Here is a 21,312-nt window from a genome sequence, read left to right on the forward strand (position 1 = left end):
GTTATTCAGGGGGAGGCAGCGCATGACATAAAGCTGAGAGTCATAAACTCAGCCTCGCCGAGCCCCACCGGACGACAACGAGCCGCGGGAGGAGTAGACGGCGAGAAGACCAGCAAGATGAGGCCGGAACGGCGCGGGCAAGGAGGGCGAGCCGCGCGGCAAGAGACAGAGGAGGACCGACCAAGGCCAGAGGCACCGCGGACTCCCGGAGCCATGGACGCCCACCCAACCCGACCCGAGCCTCAGCTCCAACCCCAAGGGGAGATGGCGACGGAGGCAACCCAACCGCGGGAGGGAGCAGCACGACTTCCGAAACCAGCGGAGGACCCCGCGCCCCACATCGCACCCCAGCAACGGGCGTGGAGCGACAGCCCCACGGCGCTCGACACGGAGGAGGACGACGGAGACACCCATCAGACGGCGGAGGAAGCGGACCCGCGGCAGAGGAACGATGAACCCCGCCGGCAACCCACCCCCGAGGACGCGCCAACGGAACCGGCCCCAGCGGCGGCGCGGGCTGTGGACGAGGAGGCACGAGCTGAACTCGCGGCCATGCGGGCTCAGCTGACGGAACTCCGGACCATGCTCCAGGCGCTTATGCCCCCCGCGCCACCCAACGACGTCCCCGCACAAGCCCACACCCCGAGCGAAGCATCGAACCCACACGGGCCAGCGGAGGGCCAGCAGACGGCACAGGCGGCCGACACCACACCCCGAGAAGCGAGAGGCGGGGCCGCACAAAACGCCCGGGCCCCAAAGGACTTCCCCATCTTCTTCGATGGGACCCCCACAAAACTCTCGTTTTTTGTGACCAACGCTAGGGAGTTCATGGGGAGGCACGGACACTCCTATGACTCCGAGGCCGACAAGATCGCCGCCGTGGCGATCAAACTCCAAGACAGGGCGGCGGACTGGTACGTCCAACTGTACGAGTCCAGCTCCCCCGCCCTCGCCACCTTCCCTGCTTTCATCAAAGAGATGAAAGACTACTTCGAAGACCCCCTAGCCAAAGTGCGGGCGAAAAGCGCACTCCAAAGACTTAAACAGGGCACCCGCACGGTCCCTGACTACGCCCTGGAGTTCAAAGCCCTCGCGGGGAAGGTCAGCGACTGGTCCGAGACCACCCTGCTGGAAGGGTGAATCTTTTGCTTTTTTTTTTCAGTGCTATTTTCAGAACCTTGGTTTGACATTACCAGCTGGTGACAGGGAAGATCCAAATAATAGTGCTTGTGTTCTATTGTGGAGAAATGGATGGATGGTTGGGTCGAAGAAAAGAGAGAAAGAGAGATTATTCCTTTGATTACAAGTATATCATCTCACAGAGCCCAACTTTTGCATTTTCTAAAGTCAAAATAATATGCTGAAGATTTAGCTATCCTTAATTATCAAAACCGAGGCAGAGGTTTTAAGTGAAACTAGATGTGCAAAATGCTGTTTTTCCAGGAAGTTAAAAAGAAGACTGTGCTTGACTTGTATGCTTTTTGTTTCAATTGTGCTTTGAGAATTTCAGACTGCTATTATTACAAACACACCCTAATAACTCCTTGAGCAAAGCAGACATAACTCTATAGTTACCAAAGGCTATATAAGATTTTGTCTATACATTTCAGACCTCAGTGTATTTCCTAATAGCAATGATAGCAACTGAACCTGAAAGCTCCATAAAGAATAGTGTTAGGAAGACAGTTTATGGCAGCTAAACTCAGCACCATTTTCAGTCATCCCAGCTGCCCATCTACCTCTTTTACTTAGCTTTGTTTACTTTTGTCAGGTTCCTACTCCATCCACTGTTGTTTCCAGATATAGACTGATATGTGATAACAGTTTCTTGCTCATAATATAAAGGACTGAGTGAAAAGGGCAGAAACTGGCTCCTAAGACAGTTTGGGAGCTTTGACAAGGAAGTTGAAAGAAAAACAAAAGGTCAAGATAATGGCCGCAACTTCGCAGTGGAAGTCCCATCTCTTTTCTACACGTGTCACACATGCTCCTTCTGTCAACAAGGGGATTTACATGGTCATTCTTTCTTTTTAATTATTTTCTGGAAGGTGGCACCATTCTGCCATTCCTATGCCATTTTGCCTGCTCTCTAGGCTACTTTCCAGTGTTGTTGGCCACAGCCACTATCAGCACTTCCTCTTTCTTGTGAAGTAGTCAAGGATGGAGCTTGCTTTCGATCAGTTGCTCAGTGCTGCTTCACCCTACACTGCTCCTCCATGCTTATGATCAGCCATTCTATTTTTTATATGAGTTTAGCACTCTTTCAGAAGAGCATTAAACCCATGTTCAGGAACAGTCTGACTGATAGGTAAGAGGCATGAAGCACCTCTCCACCTCCAATCTGTGAGTTGGGCGGATATTTTCTCCTGGTTACAAAATGTTCTTTCACAGTATAAAAAGCCTATTTTTATTATATTTCACTTCTGCAGCAAATTAACAGAAATTGAAATTATTGCATACAGCTTGTCTTACTGATGCATCTAATTCCCAAGTAGGCCTATAAAACTATTCCTGCCAATGCAATCACAACTAGGTGTCAAATAAGGTTAGACCAGCGGGGACAGAACTGGAGGACCTAGGATTACACTGAGGCCCCCAAAACCTTCAGCACAACCCCAGGTGGTCCTCTAAAAATTGCAGTGCAATATGTCAGAAAGGAATGTATTGCTTTCATGAGGAATAACTATGTAACTATATTTACTTAATATAATTTTAAGTGTAATGTAGTTCAATTTAAATTTTGTCCTAGTTCCACGTACATGTTGGAATGAAAAACAGTACATCTTTGGCCAAATTCATAACCCTGTGCATACAAGAAGAAAGCAAACCTGTCTGCTTAATATATAGATTCTTTTGGAGGCCATGTGAAATTCATCAGTTATTCTGTAGTAAGAAGCAGGTTTGTGTTAACCAGGACACTGCCAGTGTTACAGCGTATTGCTATTTAACTGAGTAATGGAACCAGGGTAAACATTTGAAAATCTAAATTCAGAGGAAAATATACAGTATGTTTTCTTTTTCTTCTAAGCATAGAGTTTCCAACTTTCTTTTCTCCTGACAGAATTCCTGTGTTTTTTAACAGTTCTCTGCCAAGATAATATTCAGCAGGTAGGGCTTTTTCCAAGCATTCTCATGCAGTCATACAGATGGGTTGTCATCTGATGAGTTTCTGTTTGCTGTAAAGCTCTTAAAAACATAGATCCTGCCAAGAAAAGAAAAGGGGAAAAAAGAACAAAGATGGCAGCTTGTAATTCACAACAAAAAGAATAAGGAATACACATTTCAGGAGGTTCTCAAGAAATGAACATAAAAAAAAGATGTACTGAATCAGAAGAAACACCCCCCTTCTTTCCACTGTAACCAGTCAGTTGCCCCAAGCAAGACCTTAGCAATAGCCTTCTTCCATGGTTGTTTCCCAGAAACTGGTATTTGGCAGTGTAAGTAGTAGACATCAATGGTTTAATGCAGGGGTTTTTTTTCAAACTATGTTCCATGGAATCTTAGGATTCCGAATGAACTTGTCATGGTTCTGTGATAGACTAAGAGGGGAAAAGAGACAATTTTCCATCACTACAGCTTTGCCTCTTGATCTGGGTGCTGAGATTTAAAACTAAACTAAACACTAAACTCTAAACTAAAAAGTTCCCCAGCCTGAAAAAGTTTGAAAACCCCTGGTCTAAGGGAACCAGGATTGTAATTTTTTCCATTGTTGTATAAGACTTGGGCAACTTGAACATTTTTCCTGATTTTTTAGATGGTAGCAACTTTTCTCCACATAACAGAGCAGCAGGAGATCCATTGGTGGTGGTGGGGATACCAGTAGCTTGATTTTTACAAGGGACCTTGGTTCAGGCAGGACAGGTCATACTGTAGATATTCATTTTATAATGAATGAAATAATGCATCACTTCTCTCTTTTTATTTTGCCCAGCTGAAGAGGAAAAAGGTACTTTCTATTATGCACGAGACAAGGCAAAGATAACTTTATAAATCCCACTGCTTTCTTTGTAGCTGCCTCAGAGTTTACAAAAGCAGCTGATTCCAAAGCAGGGCCTTTTCAATGTAATGGATTTTCAGAGGGAGTTATCCTAAGACAGGTAAAATTGCCCTTGTTTTATAGGACGAAGCAGAAGTCCCAGCACAGAAGAAATCGCCCTGGTCACATTCCACCTGAAAAGGGAAAGCTATCTCTGACTCCTGGAACAGCTTCCTTCAGTGACAAAAACAACCTCATCGCAGGGCAAGCATCAGCTTCATTATCGGATTCTCCTCTCTTGATTAGTGATACAAAACATAGTTCTTGCAAGTTCAAGCAGGGACTTTCTAGGCTTGGATACCATGCTCTATTTTTTTAACCTTATAAGAAGATGTTTTGTTCCCCTAGCTCATGGGTCTTTCTAAATATGGTGACATTTCTGATCAGAAGTATCAAAAAATTATTATGGGATTATTCCAGAAGGCTCAGAATTTGGCCAAATGACTAAACAAAGCTTGCTGGGTTTTGTTTTGTCCTCAGCCTGCACTAATGTAACTAACCTGTTGACTCCAGCAAAAGCAAACACCACTGCAAAGTGCAAGTGCGTTTGTTTTAAAGCTTGGGGTGGAAAACGGGCACTCTCCTTCTCTGATACCCAGTAAGTGTCAACAGCTGAAGATGTGAGAAGTAAATGGGAATTTCTTGAGCAAGCTAGCCAGGAAGAAAAAGGAAAAACAGAAGAAAATGTCATTTGTATGCTGCAAGGAAATGGAGTGAATAATTGCTTACCATGATGGCATTTCACATGTTGAAAGGCAGCAGATGCCAGCTGTCAAGATTCAATGTCACTCAGGAAGGCCAAAAAGTTTGCAAGGACAGTTACATCACAGCCAAACAAGCCTTGATTTCATACTTGCTTGTTCACTATTGCAGATTAGACTGATATTAATGTTGATGTACCAGAGTTTCTACTTTTGGTATATTATAACCACATCAGTACAATTCTCAAGCAAGTGAGAGAAATATAAAAGCTATAGATTTGTAATGATTTGTCCTTGTGAGTTTCTGAACAGACTGGTGGTTTTGAATCAAGTTGACAGCTTGAGTAAAAATGTCTTGCTCTGGGGAGTAAGCCACCCAAAAGATCTGCTCACATAAGAATCAATTAGAAGTTAACTGAAATATAAATAATTTGCTTTTCTAGCAGGCAGAGAAAATGCCTCACTGTGTCCCTATAGCTGGGGTTTTTTTTCTTTTCCAGGATTTAGGTGGTCCAAAAAGAAAAACAGAAAGATGGCTAAATCATGAGGTATTCAGCTGAATACATTTCTGATACATCAACCGAAAATTGAAAATCTTACTTCTTTTTTCTTTTCTGTAAAGACATGAAATTACACCTACTCTGTTATGTAAGGCTATACATACAGTAAGACAATTGTCTACTCTATTGGTGTCTGCTGACAGCACCATTTTTAGAGGAAAAGCAGCAAAGCCATCCAAAGGATCTCACTAAATGTGAGAAAGGGACATTAAAATGGCAAATGCAGTTAGCAGTATCCACAGAAAATGATGACACCTGGGTGATAATATCATTATCATAACACACTTGTGTCCAACATTGATGCAAGTACCTAAGTCCTAGAATTTGTGTGACAAAGTTGCATGCATGTCATCATTTATTCCCTGCAGACACCCATGAACGCAGCTCAGTGTCAGCAAATGTGAAATGATGGATGTTGGGACAATACACATGCTCACAGAGAGAGAGAGAGAGAGAGTAATTTTGCATATACAATGATGAGGCCTCAACTAGTATCAACTGACAGAAAAGGGGACTTAGGATTGTGGTTGATAAGATAAAGACATTGACGGTACGCTGCTATTTTTAAAAAGTTGAATTCTATGTTTGGGATCTTTATAGTGCGACCATACTTAAAATACTGTATACAGTTCCTTTAATCACACCTCAAAAAGAATATTAGAAAGCTGGAAAATATGAGTAAAATCTGCTAATATACTCAAGGACTGGAAAATTCCCTTATCAGGAAAAATTGCAATATTTCTGAAAAAAAAAACCCAAGGAGATAAATAATAAAGATGAATAAAATTCTTCACAATGTGGAGAGCTGGAGTCACTCAATGAATTTGAATAGTGGAAGATTCAGTACAGACAAAAATACTTCTTCATATGATTAAGTAAAGCAAATGTTGATATACCAATTAAGGCCCCAAATTCAGTCCCTAAAAGAGAAGGTCAGAAGAAGTGTAGCTTTCATACTAAGTTCTTTTTCATACAACAGGAGGTAATTTTTCTACCTTTAATTTTTTTTTCCCCATTATTTTCTCAGTAGGACCTCTGGGATTTTTATAAGGAGTAGAACTTCAAATAGCAATTAGTGTGACAGTTTCCATCCAATTACAAAATATATCTACCGTTAAGTGAACTTCAGATACACTTGGAAATGAATGACATTATATGAATAATTTGTCAAATATCAAATGTCCAAATGAGTGAAGTAGCATATTTGGCTGAGAAAAGCTATTATAATGATTGTTTCATTATTTTTAAAAATTCTTTTTAAGTAAAGGGAAACCAGATAGTTATAAGGAAGGTTGCACACATCTAGGTGCAATTTGAGATGGCTAGTACAATCTCAAGATGTTCATTTGGCCTGCTTTTTTAAGGAACCCAAACTGTCAGAGATGGTTAAAGCAGAATCGTGATCTGCTGTGTTTTGAAACAGAAGGCAGGAAAAGTTTGGAGGTCCTCAGAAGCACCACGTATACCTCCTGATCTTTGCTCCTGACCTTTTTATTTATTTATTTATCAAATTTGTCACCGCCCATCTCTTCCCACCAGAGGGACTTTGGGCAGTTACAATGCATGTTGGTGTACCATATGTTTTCCTAATAGAAATGTATCAGAGGTATGCCCAGTATAGCACAGTATACCTTTACCAGCCTATTGGCGAAGACATCTTTGCTCTGTAGTTTTCCACTGCCTTCTTCTCCCTGCCTGCCAAGGCAATGACACAGCTTGCCCTTATAGTTGGTAATAACACACCTCTGTCTTACCTAATGAAAGTGGTGCCATCAGATAGGGGCTGTAACAGGATGCTGTGCTATACTGGGCATACCTCTGATACATTTCTATTAGGAAAACATATGGTACACCAACATGCATTGTAACTGAGCAAATGAAAGACAATGTGGTATAGTGGTTAAGGTACTGGATGGAATATGAGGAGACTTACCTTCAAGTCCACCCTCACCCACAAAAGCTTCCTGGGCTAGTCACTTTCTCTCAGACCAACCTGCCTCACTGGGTTGTTGCTGTGGGAGGATGGATATGCCACCTTGAACTCTTGAAGGAAAAGCATGATATAAAGCCAGTGCAGAAATGCGAGATATCATCCTGCTGACTGGGCTTTTGAAATCTGTTACTGCAGATTTCTCCTTCATGGAAAAACTGGCATTCAAGCAACATCCTTGTCATTGTGCAACAGCTGTTCCCCAAGACACTGAAACCTGAGAATAGCCTCTACAGGGACAGTTTCTTCACAAGACAGCCATTATTTCTCTCAAATCCCATCAAGTGCCTCAGTAGGAGCAAAAGCCATGGAAAAAAGGAAGGAATGTGACAGCTACCTCAGAAGGGACTCGATTGATTGATTGATTGATTGATTGATTGATTTGATTTTTATCCTGCCTTTATTTTTGGTCAGTTATGATTATGTAAGCTCTGGATCCAGAGCCACAAAGCTTAGGCAACAGATAGCTGAGAACATAATATTTCCTGCAAGCCTCAGCTTTCATCATTCAAGCCAGCCAGCCAGCCAGCCAGCCAAAGCATTTCCCCTGCTGTCTTTCTATTTTCAAGCTGCCTATTAATTTCTTGGAACTTATCAGTCCAACAGTCTTCAGGGATCATCTAGTTAATGAACTTGATTTACTCTGATTAATCAGAGGCTTCCTTCCTGAATGGGCAAAGCTCCCAGGGAAAGGTGATTTCCCCAACTTATTTTTGATAGATCTAGCAGACTTTGTGTGATGGTTGCCTTATTCAAAAAAAACACAGACTCACCAGCCAGGGCTAAGGATATCTGGTTTATTAAGAATAGAATGCAGACACGGAGAAAGACGGGAATGAGCATATGGCGTGCGAGGTAGCCGGTAAATACCCGTGGTGCAGACCTGATCCTTCCCCACCCCCCATTGTCCCAAAGTCTTGACCGACAGTGAACCCAGAGTCTCGATGGGCGATCAGGGGGCAATTCCGGAGTCTCGATGGGCGATCAGGGGGATTAATGCTGATTACCTCTGTCCTCTTCCTGTGTCTGGAGCAGGTGTGTCCCCCGTGGTAATGCAGAGATGTCAGGGAGATAGGATGATGGCTTCCTGGGTCAGGGCAAAGGTATGGCTCCTTTGTCCTTTATCTGTTTTGTCATTCAGTGCTTATGGGATTAGCACTGATTCTTTCCTCCCTCCTCCCCTTCACCAGAAAGGTATGTTCCCCATTGTGATGTATGTATACATCGCAATGGGGGACATGACATACTGCCTCCCCCAAAAAAACTTCAAGGCGCCGGTTTGGAAGGATACGCTGCATGGAAGCGTGTGACTAGCCATTGCGCTGAGACATCCCAGGCATGCACCCACTCAGGGTGGGGGAAATGTCTCCAGCGGACCAGGTACTGAAGGGTGCCCCGTAGCCTTTGGGAATCTAGAACCTCCTTTATTTCAAAGTGCTGCTACCCATCGATCATGATGGGAGGAGGCGGGGGGGTTTCGTTATGCCACTTTGAGGAGGTAGCCGGTTTCAGTAAGGCACAATGGAACACCGGGTGTATGCGTTTCAAGTTGTGTGGCAATTCTAACTTAAAAGTTACCGGGTTGATTATTTCCACTATTAGAAAAGGGCCAATGAACTTGGGGACTAACTTCTTTGAGGGCTGTGGAGACTTAATGAATTTAGTGGAGAGGTAGACCTTATCTCCCACTTTGAAGTCTGGCTGCGCAGCCCTGTGGTTGTCTGCATAATGCTTGTAGGTTGCTTGGGCTTCGGAGAGAGCCAGCTGAATGATTGGCCAAACGTTGGCTAGCTGAGCCGCCCAGTCATCTGGGGAACAAGGCGGAGTAGCTGGCTGTGGCAGCTCCGGGATCGGGATGAAGTCTCGTCCATAGACTACCCGGAAGGAGGTGTGGCCCGTGCTCTGGTGCACTGCATTGTTGTATGCCACCTCAGCAAAGGGGAGTAAGTCTACCCAATTATCTTGCTGGTAGCTTATGAAGGAGCGCAAAAATTGCTCCAGAGTGGAGTTAAGGATTTCCGTAGAGCCGTCCGTGTGGGGGTGCCAAGCAGTGGACAATGTCTGCTTGGTGCCAATCAACTTCAAAAATGCTTTCCAGAATTGTGAAGTAAATTGTGTACCCCTATCTGTGACCAAGTGGGAGCGGGTACCGTGTAGTTTGTAAATATTTAAAAAGAGGCGTGCCAGCTGTTGAGCAGAGGGAATGGAGGCGCATGGAAAAAAATGGGCCTGTTTCAAAAAGTAGTCCTTAACCACCCAGATGACCATTTTCTGCTGGCTGGGTGGCAAGTCTACGATGAAATCCATCAAGATTTCCTCCCAAGGGCAGGAGGGGCTTGCCACCGGCTGCAATAGTCCCTGGGGCTTACCCACTTTTCGCTTGGCCATAGCACATGTAGGGCAAGCAGCAACATAATCTTTTACATCCCTCCTAAGTGTAGGCCACCAGAATTGTCGCCTTACCAGATGTAGCGTTTTTACAAAGCCAAAGCGCCCTGCCGTTTTGTCATCGTGAGAATGTCTCAGGACCTCTGCTCGCAATTGCTCCGGCACGTACAGGCTATTTTGTTTCCAGGCCAAATCTTTTTCAAAAGAAACATTGTTTTTATTGGTTTGCAACCATGTATCTGTTTTTAAGGCTTGTACGAACTGCTGTTGCAATTGTGATGAAATTGACATGTGTCTCCCTCCCCTTGCAGGCGGTTGTGCCGGAGTACGCTGCATTCCAGTTTGGCTGCGCATGACAGCTTGGCAACCCAGCTGTGTGTCGGTCCACACAGTACCTATAATGTCTGATGCCTGACTGGCATCCTGGGGCCGCCGAGAGAGAGCATCAGCTAAGAAGTTCTTTCTTCCCGGTATGAACTTCAGCTGAAAATTAAAGTGGCTGAAAAATTGAGCCCAGCGAACCTGCTTGGGGCTGAGGCGTTTTGGGGTACTGAGCGCTTCCAGGTTTTTGTGGTCCGTCCAGACCTCAAAGGGGCAAGTGGCCCCTTCCAGGAGGTGTCGCCATGCCTCTAAGGCAGCTTTGACGGCAAAAGCCTCTTTCTCTCATACATGCCATCTCCGTCCTGTTTCGGAGAACTTGCGGGAGAGGTACGCACAGGGCTTCAGCTGATCATTTGGATCCCACTGAAGCAAGAGCACCCCAATTGAGAAATTGGAGGCATCTACTTGGACTACAAAGGGCTTGGTGGGGTCAGGGTGTTGTAGAACCGGTTCGGCTGTGAACAGGCTTTTGAGATAATCAAAAGCCCTTTGGCATTCAGGTGTCCAGTTAAGTAGCGCTCCCGGGTTTCGTGCCTTGCGCATGTCTCCCAAACCCTTGGTGCGGAGTAAATTAGTTAGGGGCAAAACGATTTCCACTAGTCCCTTGATGAACCCCCTGTAAAAATTAGAAAATCCCAGAAAACTTTGTAGTTGCCTCCTAGTGCGCGGGCGCTCCCATGCCAGGATGGCCTGGACTTTCCCAGGGTCCATTTCGATGCCCCTCTCAGAGATTCTGTAACCCAGATAATCTAGCTGAGTTTTATGAAACTCGCACTTAGAAAGCTTGGCAAATAGCTCGGCTTTGCGGAGTTTCCTGAGCACCTGCTTGACCAAGCATTCGTGCTCCTCTTCAGTCTCAGAATATATCAATACATCGTCTAAATACACAAGGACCCCCTTGAACAAGTGTTTGTGCAAGACCTCATTGATCAATTGCATAAATACCCCTGGTGCCCCTGCCAAACCAAACGGTAATACTTTATATTGGAATGATCCCAGTGGGCAATTGAAAGCCTTTTTCCACTCATCCCCCTCCCGTATGCGTATGCGGAAATAGGCTTCTCGCAAGTCCAGTTTAGAGAATATTTTCCCCTTTGCCAGATGTGCTAATATGTCTTTGATTAGGGGCAAGGGATATTTGTTTGATATGGAAACCGAATTCAATCCGCGGTAGTCCGTACAGAGTCTTAATGTCCCATCCTTTTTTTCTCTGAACAACACTGGGGCTCCAACTGGTGAGTTTGCGGGCTCGATGAAGCCTCGTGCTAAGTTCTTGTCCACAAACCCCCGCAATGCTGCCAGTTCTTTCTGGGTCATTGCGTAAATTTTTGGCTTTGGCAAGGGTGCGTTGGGGACCAGTTCTATCGCACAGTCAGTCTTTCTGTGGGGTGGGAGTTTGTCTGCTTTGTTCTCCCCGAACACATCTGCAAACTCAGTGTACCTGTCCGGCAAGCCTTCCAGGGCCGCTGCAGCCAGATGTGTGGTTGTAGACGCCACCCTCCCCACCGCAGCACGGGGAATTCGGTCCCCTGTAGGTGCTTGGTAGAAGCCATCTGCAAACGTGATCGTCCTGGTTTCCCAATTTATGTATGGGTTCCTTTGTACCAGCCACGGAATGCCTAAGATGACTAAAGGGTGGCCCACCAGTGCCACGACAAATTTCAGTCTCTCCCAGTGGCTGCCTAACTGCAGCACCACTTCTCCGGTGAATTGGGTGACCGGGCCCCCTCCCGCTGCCGAACCGTCCAATTGCGTGAACACTATGTGGTGCTGAAGTGGAAAGCAGGGGAGATTTAAATCGGCAACCACGTCCGGGTGCCTTGGGCACCTAGAACAGCCCGAGTCTATTAGGGCCCAGACTTCAACCGACTTCTCAGTGGAGCTTAACTTAACTTTTACGTACAGGGTGGGACAGTTGGCACTCACCCCATCGTCGCTGCGCCCATTCTCCTCCTCCACCTGCCCTCTGGCACTTCTCAGGGCAGGTGGCTGGCATTTCCCGCTGGTTCTTCCTGGTCATTCTCCTCTTCACTGGAGTAAGGTAGTTCTTTTGCTCCGATCTCTCCCCTGGCTGCTGGCATCTTTTTGGGCACTACGGGTGGTTTGCCCGGCATTTTTCCTGGCCTGTCAACTACCTTTGTTTTCGGGCACACCGCCGCTTTGTGGTCCTCTTTCCCGCATCGAAGGCACTGCCCCTTGGCGAACCGTCGCTCCCTCTCCTCTCTCCAGGGTTGGGATGTTGGCCTCACCAGTCCTGCAGCGGTTCAGGGTCCCTTTACCGTCGCCGCTTGTTGCGCCGCCCTCTTGGCTTGTAGGAAGGTTTCCTGGGCATTTTCTGCCTTACCAGCCAGCAGTATCCACTCGTGTAGAGTGTTTGGGTCATCTCTGCATAATGCCCACCTCAGAACGTCCAAGTTCAGGCCCTCTTTGAAATGTTCAATTAGGGTAGACTGCGACCAGTCCACCACCTTTCCAGCCAGTGCTTTAAACTCCATGGCATAATCTGCTACAGATCGTTGCCCTTGGCTGATTCCACTTAGGGATCTCTTCGCTCTCTCCTTTTCTAAGGGGTCTCTGAAGTGCAGATTTAGTGCCCAGAGGAACTCATCGAATTCATCGAGCTCTGGGGCTTCTGCCTGGCATAGCTACACGTACCAGTCAGCCGCCCTTCCTTTAAGTTTGTTAGCAATGGCATTAATTTTGCCCTTTTCTGAGCAGAAATATGGCCCAAATTCTTCCATGTAGTTCTTGGCATTTGTTAGGAAGAAGGATAATGTTGCTGGGTCCCCGTTGAATTTGACCCCGAAGTCTTTCACCCCCACTCCTGGTGGGCTCCAAACCACATCTGGTCGTCTGGACATACCTTGTGCTGCTGGGGTTCTCCGGTCTTGGTGTGGGGATTCCCCAAGCTGGACTCTGGGCGGTGTTGCCTCAGTTTCATGCTGGCTCCAGCCTCTTCCCAGCGGTCGCGTCTCCAGGGTGGGAGGGGGGGAAGATGACCTCCTGGCGGATTCCGCGAGGTGAACTCTGCCCGGCGCTGCCTCAGCCTCCTGCCATCTCCTTTCTCTCCCCAGCTGTCGCGTCTCAGGGGTGGGGGGGGGTGATGAACTTCTGGTACCTGGTTCCACCTCACCCCTTCCTCGGGATTCCCACGCCACCGACCATCTCAGGAACAGCTGTTCAATTGACTCCAGCCTCGCCTCCATTATCCTCAGCCTCTCAGCTGTCTGGGAGCCTTCCTCGGTTTGTCCGATCTGGCACCTTCCTTCAGCTTTTGCGATCGTCGAGGACAGCAGGTCCCGTGGCTTCCTAGACGCCCCAAGCATCCCTGGCAGGGATCCCGGCATCTCGTCCAGGATGACCCACTCACCCTGCAACTCTCTGGTGGCTTCAGGTGTCCTGCTCCTTCCGGCCTCCTCCTCCTCCGAGCTTGATCTCGAACCCTCCTGGAGTTCGTACCGTCTGGGAATGGTGTTCTCACCGATCGCCCATGCTGTGGAGTTGGGTGCCCCGTCGCCGGTCCTCTGGTAGCCACCTCTTCGTGGGTTGAGTCTTTCCATTGCCAGCTTTGATCCCTCACAGACGAAATCTGGAATGGTGCTAGCGGAAAATTTTTTTTTGATTCCTGTCTTTATGTGATGGTTGCCTTATTCAAAAAAAACACAGACTCACCAGCCAGGGCTAAGGATATCTGGTTTATTAAGAATAGAATGCAGACATGGAGAAAGATGGGAATGAGCATATGGCGTGCGAGGTAGCCGGTAAATACCCGCAGTGCGGACCTGAACCTTCCCCACCCCCCATTGTCCCAAAGTCTTGACCGACAGTGAACCCGGAGTCTCGATGGGTGATCAGGGGGATTAGCGCTGATTACCTCTGTCCTCTTCCTGTGTCTGGAGCAGGTGTGTCCCCCGTGGTAATGCAGAGATGTCAGGGAGATAGGATGATGGCTTCCCGGGTCAGGGCAAAGGTATGGCTCCTTTGTCCTTTATCTGTTTTGTCTTTCAGTGCTTATGGGATTAGCACTGATTCTTTCCTCCCTCCTCCCCTTCACCAGAAAGGCATGTTCCCCGTTGTGATGTATGTATACATTGCAACGGGGGACATGACACTTTGGTACTGTGCTGAACAAAAGCAAAGTGGTAATCCTAATTTTTTACCAGAGAGAAATGGAAAGAAAGACTTGGTAAAGACAATCACTTCTAAAGGCTAATGAGTGGGATTTTCCCTTAGCACTAGAGCTTAGCACTTAAACCTTAAACAGGGTCATAAAATATCACAGTTCTACACATTCAGTGTTTGCTAGTTCCTCATTCCAAAAGCTTCGCATAGTTTCACATAATTAATGGAATGGTGGAATCAACAGACTGTATTAAAGAAGACACAGATTCCGAGTTATAGAAATCCACACTATCGCTAGGTAAAATGTCCTCCAAGTCACAATCAGCTCTTGATGTCTTCTTGGCATCAGTACACAAGTGGCTTACCCTTTCCTTCTGGGATTTTTCTGACTTCCCAGTTTAGCCTATAGTTCTAATATTACCAACGAATGGCTGTCTGGGGTTTGGCACTCCTGATCTTGTACCCCCACTGCATGATGTGACAAACACAAAATATTGTATTTTCTTTCAAAAATTATATGCACACTCTGGTAAATAAGTGAATAAGTATTAGTTATTTCAATTTGGACATTGCATGACTCCAACTGACTCTGAGTGGTTGACAAATAGTCACATAAAAACCAATACAAACCAAAACCAAGATGGCATCTGGGCATAATATACAAACAGAAAACAAAAATAACAAACTTACCCAAGGAGACCCAACCACCTCACCTCAAGGCCTGGGAGAACAACCAGGTCTTCAAGGCTTTAAGGAACACCAACAGGGTGGAAGCTACGCAGATTTTCAGGGGAGAATCTCATTCCAAAGGGCAGATACCACAACAGTGAAGACACACTTCCTGGGACACGATAGATAACATTGTTTAATTGAAGGGACCCATAGTGTGCCAAATCTGCCAACATATATTGGCCTAGCAGAAACCATGGGAAATAGGTGGTCCCTCAAGTAACCTGGTCCTCTGCCATGCAGAGCTTTATAGGTAATAACCAGAACCTTGAATCACACCTGGAAGCAAACTGGCAACCAGTGCAACTCATGGAGCAGAGATATCACCTGGGCATACTGAGGTATGCCCATCACTGCCCACATTGCTGGACCGGCTGAAGCTTCTAAGTGGTTTTCAAGGGCAGCCCCATGTAGAGTGCATTGCAGTAGTCAAGCCTTGAGGTGACTATCGCATGAGTGACTGTATTATTGTATTTATATCCCTTCTTTTCCTTGGAATCTCAAGGCTGTCTGTGTGTGTGTGATTTACACCAATTGCAACAATCCTGTAAGGTATGCTGGGGTGAGAATGAGTGATTAGGCCAAAGTTACTAAATATGCCCTGAGTCTTGAATCTGGGTCTCCCAATTCTTGTCCAGAACCTTAACACTGTGTCATAGATATAAATATTTTACTAAGTTTCAAATAATTCAGTAAGAAAATGTTGTAAATGCTTCATAGGTAGGAAACTATGTACTATTCATTTTGTCAGGACTATCCATGCAATATGCCATTGTCCATAGGGACATTTAAGCAGACTATTGCATCTGATGGCTGAAATAGCCAATTCTGACTCTAGGATTCTATAATTCAGTAATTCATTATAATAAATGTTTTTCCTGCTCTTACTTTTTTTTAATGCAGCACTATGTAAAGGACAAAGAGATACAAAGATTTATATAGGTATCAACAGCTCCAAGTCCAAGTGCCATCATCAAGTCTGACAAGGTGTCTTCTAAACAGAGCAAAAGGCTATGTTACCATGTTGTGTAATAGTGTTTCACAAGGGCTTGCTGATAAAAGCAGAGTCATATTTACTTGAACTAGTTTCCATTCCTTCCCTTTTTTTCTGAGTCATCATAATTGTTATCTGCTCACTGCCAAGAGAGGCAAAACCAGCTGGATATAGCCATCATCCAGATACCACACAAGGCAAGGTTTCATACAACTTCAAGAAAGAAAAGCAGAATAGCTGCTTTCACAGGAAGAGTCTGGTGGTGTGTGTGGGTCTAACACATTTCTTAAACAAGCACTTAGAGTTAGCTTCTGCATCTTGATAAATTCCCCTCAAAATGTGCCCGAAATACAAGTTGCTATGTTAGGTCCTGTAAAGTGGCTTAAAACCAATCAAGCAAGAAATGATTTCCTTGAAAATAACTGGCAAATCTAAATGTTTAAACCAATGTCAAGAAACAAGTTCAGATGTGCTTCAGTATGAACCCAATAAAAAGTCTACATGGGCTTGCCTTTGAAGACCACTTGGAATTTCAACTGGTCCAGAATGCAGTGGCACAAGCCTCACTATGCCCATGTGACACCCCTCCTTCATGAGGTGCATTGGATACCAGTTTGCTTGTAGATGTGATACAAGTTGTTGGTTAAGACCCATAAAGCCCTTCATGGCATAGGCCTGATTATTTGAGGGAATGCCTATTTCCAGTGGTGTCTGCCTGGCCAATATGACAGAGTCAACATGCTCTGGATTCCTTCAGTTAAACAGTGTCCTCTATCAGGACCCAAGAAGTGTGCCTTCTCTGTTGCAGCACCTGCCTTCTGGAATGAGATCTGGGTGGTTCCCACCCTGCTGGCATTCCAGAAGGCCATGAAGACCTGACTGTTGTCCCAGGCTTTTGGATAGGGCACATGGAGCCCCTCGTTGGATGTTGTTCTTGTGTTCTCGGCCAGATTTGCCATCTTGTTCTTTCCTTTTCTAGTTTGTTTCTTGTTCTGTGTTGTTCTTATAGATCTTGTTTCTTATAGATCTTGTTTTTTATTCTCTTTATTGTATTATTTATTTATTTATTTTCTATCCTGCCTTTATTATTTTTATAAATAACTCAAGGTGGCGAACATACCTAATACTCCTTCCTCCTCCTATTTTCCCCACAACAGCAACCCTGTGAGGTGAATTCGGCTGAGAGAGAGGGACTGGCCCAAGGTCACCCAGCCAGCTTTCATGCCTAAGGCAGGACTAGAACTCACAGTCTCCTGGTTTCTAGCCCATTGCCTTAACCAAGTCAGGTGGCACCAAATCAAATCAAATCAAATCAAATCAAATCAAATGAAACATATAAATAACTAATAAAAAATTAACTAACTCATAAAAATAAATAACTAAGAAAAAAGTTTGGTTATTTTAATTTTGGTTTGTTCAACATTCTATCCATTGATATATTCTATTTTATGCTTCTATTGATCACAGTGTTGTGTGAAAAAAGTGAGATTACAAATACCTTACAAATAATGTTCTAAGTTTTTTTTCTGAGGGTCAAACTACACAATAATACATTGCATAGCATTCTGCTCCAGGTTGTGACTTTAAGTAATTTTGAATATTCTATTCCATTTTTTTCTATTAAAAAACACTTGAAGCACCTGGTGCATTTAATTTAATTAACTATAAGTACAAAATAGCCCAGTCTCATCTGGTAATAATGGAAGATTATGGTTGGTTTTAAACCCTTTAATTCCTCACCCATACAAGGAAAAATTACCAGGGAAGGTAATTTTTCAAAAAACAAAAATGATTAGGTATCTTCCAATTCAATGTATTGGTTCCAATCCTCATGAAGCCAGTATGCAGATACAATTAAGTAAATAAAATCATCTATTGGAACAGGACAAACCCAACATTTGTGTATCATTTAGTGTCACTTTAAATTGGTGGCTACCACACTTGGAATAGCAAACTCCATATATATGTAGAGAAAAAAAATCCTCTTTATCCAGGAGAGGAGAACCTTCATGTTATTGAACTGTAACACCCAGAATCCTCGCCATTACCCACAGTGGCTGGAACTACTGGCATATGATGATCAGAATCATCTGGACATCCACAGGTTCCTCAGCTGATCACTCGTGTTCCTTTTGCTCCAGTCTTATGAAAAGAAGAAAAACTCCCTCCCATCATTTTTTCTGCTTATGCATAATTTTATAAAACCTTAACATGTTGCCACTTCACCCATCTTATAACTTTTGTTCTTGCCTCCTATTAATCATAAGCAAATTATCTTTCTAGGTCTAAGACCATTGCCTGGAGGATGTGGCTGCCTTTCTCTAATTAATTCAGCACCCTACAGTACCAGGGTTATAATTAATTGCTCAAACTATTAATGAGTGTTGTCAGGATATACTGTTTTTCTTCTGTCCTTGAAGAACATGGAAATCAGTGCAATCACTGCAGGGGAATGTCACAGCTTCAAACATACATGGCCTCTTGTTTTATGTCACTGACAACCTTCTGATTAAAATTTACGGTTTATGAATTAATTCAGTCTAATCTTAAACACAAACATTTTCTTTCCCTTTGTTTTTTCTTCCCAGAGAGAATAGTACTAAGTGAGCGTTCAAACAATTTCCAATTTCCTTTTTAAAAATGGGGAGGGAAATCCAGCACTTGGCAAGAAATTTGACAAGAATTATTTGAGTACAATCTTCAACAGTACTCCATGTCTGATTCTTGGAGACTGCCTGGACAAATCCCTGCAGTTTTCTTTCAAGGTTTTTCGTGGCCTTCTTCCTAGGGCTGAGAGAAAGTGACCGGCCCAAGGTCACCCAGCTGCTTTGTGCCTAAGATGGGACTAGAACTCATGGTCTCCTGGTTTCCAGCCTGATGCCTTAACCATAACACTAAACTGGCTCTCTTAGAAGTATGCAAAATCTTTACATTTTCAATACACATGCTTCACATTTTGTGTGACAGCTATATGTGCTGTGGCTTTCAGGGCCTCCTACAGAAATGTATAAAATCTTGTCAGAGATGTATTTCCAAACTTATACTGGGAAGTCAGTCAAGTATGTTTCCCTGGGGAGTGTCACAAGCATTAGAAAGCATTAGGAATGCATGTTTGCTCTTCACACTTGACATAGCTAGAGACGTACAGAAATATTGCTGTATAGAGTGATACTTCTCTTGAAATTGGGAAAAATACATGAAAAATGTCTTGGGGCCAAGTACATTCTGAAATCATGTGGTTCCCACCTCCCTACAAGGCTTTTCTCTTACATCATGTGTATTCATGGAGTCCAGAAGGGAATGCTGTTCCTTCTCTAGGGTCACAAAAGTTTTGAGAATCATGTGTAAATCAGGATAATTTTTTTTAAAAATTCAAATATTACAATTGATACTAGAAATTAGACTTAAACAGCCATCGGCAAGCAAATTGATAATTGTATTTATTTATTTTATTTATTTTTCTATCCTGCCTTTATTATTTTTATAAATAACTCAAGGTGGCGAACATACCTAATACTCCTTCCTCCTCCTATTGTCCCCACAACAACAACCCTGTGAGGCTTGCTGGGCTGACAGAGAGTGAATTGGTGATATGTTTATTCCACTCCAGAAATAAAAGTATGAACTGTCAAGTAAGAAAATAAAACACTGTTTTAGGATCATAACTTTCATTCAGGATGGGGTGGGAAAAAGGATACAGTTAAATAGTTTTCTCAGTTTTCATGTTGAATTTGAGAGTAGTAGCTTTATGTAAAATCAGCATGAAATGGAAATCTACCAAAACTAACAGTGCTATGTTCCATCTAAATGATCATATCCTCTTTTCTTTATATAAAACTCAAATATTTTAATACAGTGCTTAAGACTTCAAAACTAAACAAACCATGGAACACATTTTAAAATTTAAAAATTCTTTAATGAAAAGATGTTTTCAGCTATATGTAAAAACATTAAGTTGGCATATTCTACAATAGTATCATGTTGAAAGGTCTGGCATAAAAGGCATAGCCAAACTGAAATGTATATGTCTGTGCAGTGTAATTCAATACAACTTTGATGGAAAATAATGTTCATATTGTTCAAAGGAGTTTATTCTTGAGAAAACTTTCATAGGTTGTCAGCATATAATATCATGTAAATGATTTGGAATTGGAATGTGGAACCTGTGCCCTCCTGATGTTGCTGACCATATGACATTCCTTTCCATAGGGGGTAAGTGACATGAGGTGTGCCGTGGCATCATCATATAAACTACATAGTTTACATCCCTTGAACAATGACATAATGACATGTGTGACATCATCATGGCATGTACCATGATGCTACATGTCATCAGCAACAAAGAACCAGCTTGATGTAGTGGCTAAGGTGCTGGGCTATAAACCAGGAGACCTCCTGTAGTTCTAGTCCTCCTGTAGCTGGGTAGCTGACAGCTGGGTGGGTGATTTTGGATCAGTCACCTCTCAGTTCAACCCAGCTCACAGGGTTGTTGTTGTGCTTAAAATAGGAGGCAGGAGCATTAAGCATGTATACTGCCTTGAGTTAACCAAAAATAAAGGTGGGATAAAAATCTAATAAATAACATCTGGAGGGTCACAGGTTTCCCATTCAACGTTTAGATAATGATTTACTCTAAATTAGCATTTGGTAATTTTAAAGTTTGCAAATAGATTTGCACTTCTTTGGTAAATAAATATGTTACCAGTCTTCTATTTATGTGGTCAGTTGATTAGGAGAGGGTAAGAACTAATGTCAATTTTCCACTTTTGTCCTTCAAGTTGCCTCAAGGCCACTTTATCACACTTCAGTGAACCCTGACGATAGGCCGTTATTAGTGCAGTATATTGCACAAGTGTCCTGTCCAAAGCAGCTAATATTCTGGGGAACAAATGTTGGCTTGGAATAAAGGAGTACAATTTGCTGTTTCCAAGCTTTGCTGAAAATCATCGTTTGTGAGCACAATTCTTTCATTACAGTTTGAATAGCAGATAATACTCCATGTTAATTAATGCAGTCAATCAGATGTCCCAACTCACTTCCCCACTGCCTCTGGTCTACAAACCAAGGTCAAAATGCTTCTGGGTAGCCCTCCTCAAAGCAATCTCTCTTTATCAGCATTCAGAGGATGGTGGTCACAGCAGAAACAGCACATTGATAGGGACAGTACTTTGCTACCTGAGATATGCATCATTTCACATCTGTGTAAAACTGACCCAGTGGATTCAATTTCAGTATTACTGGCTATGAAATCACACGTGGGGAGTTTCTTCAGGAGAACTAAATTAATGGGTTATTTTGACTCTTGGATGTGTAAGGACTCACTGACTAAAAAGACGGTGGGTGTTGCATTCTTTTCAAGGGATGGTGTCATGAGTACTGATGGTGAGCAGGAGGGGGCCCCTATCCAGGGG

The sequence above is a fragment of the Candoia aspera genome, chromosome 2 (assembly GCF_035149785.1).
Source record: "Candoia aspera isolate rCanAsp1 chromosome 2, rCanAsp1.hap2, whole genome shotgun sequence".
NCBI lineage: Eukaryota > Metazoa > Chordata > Lepidosauria > Squamata > Boidae > Candoia > Candoia aspera.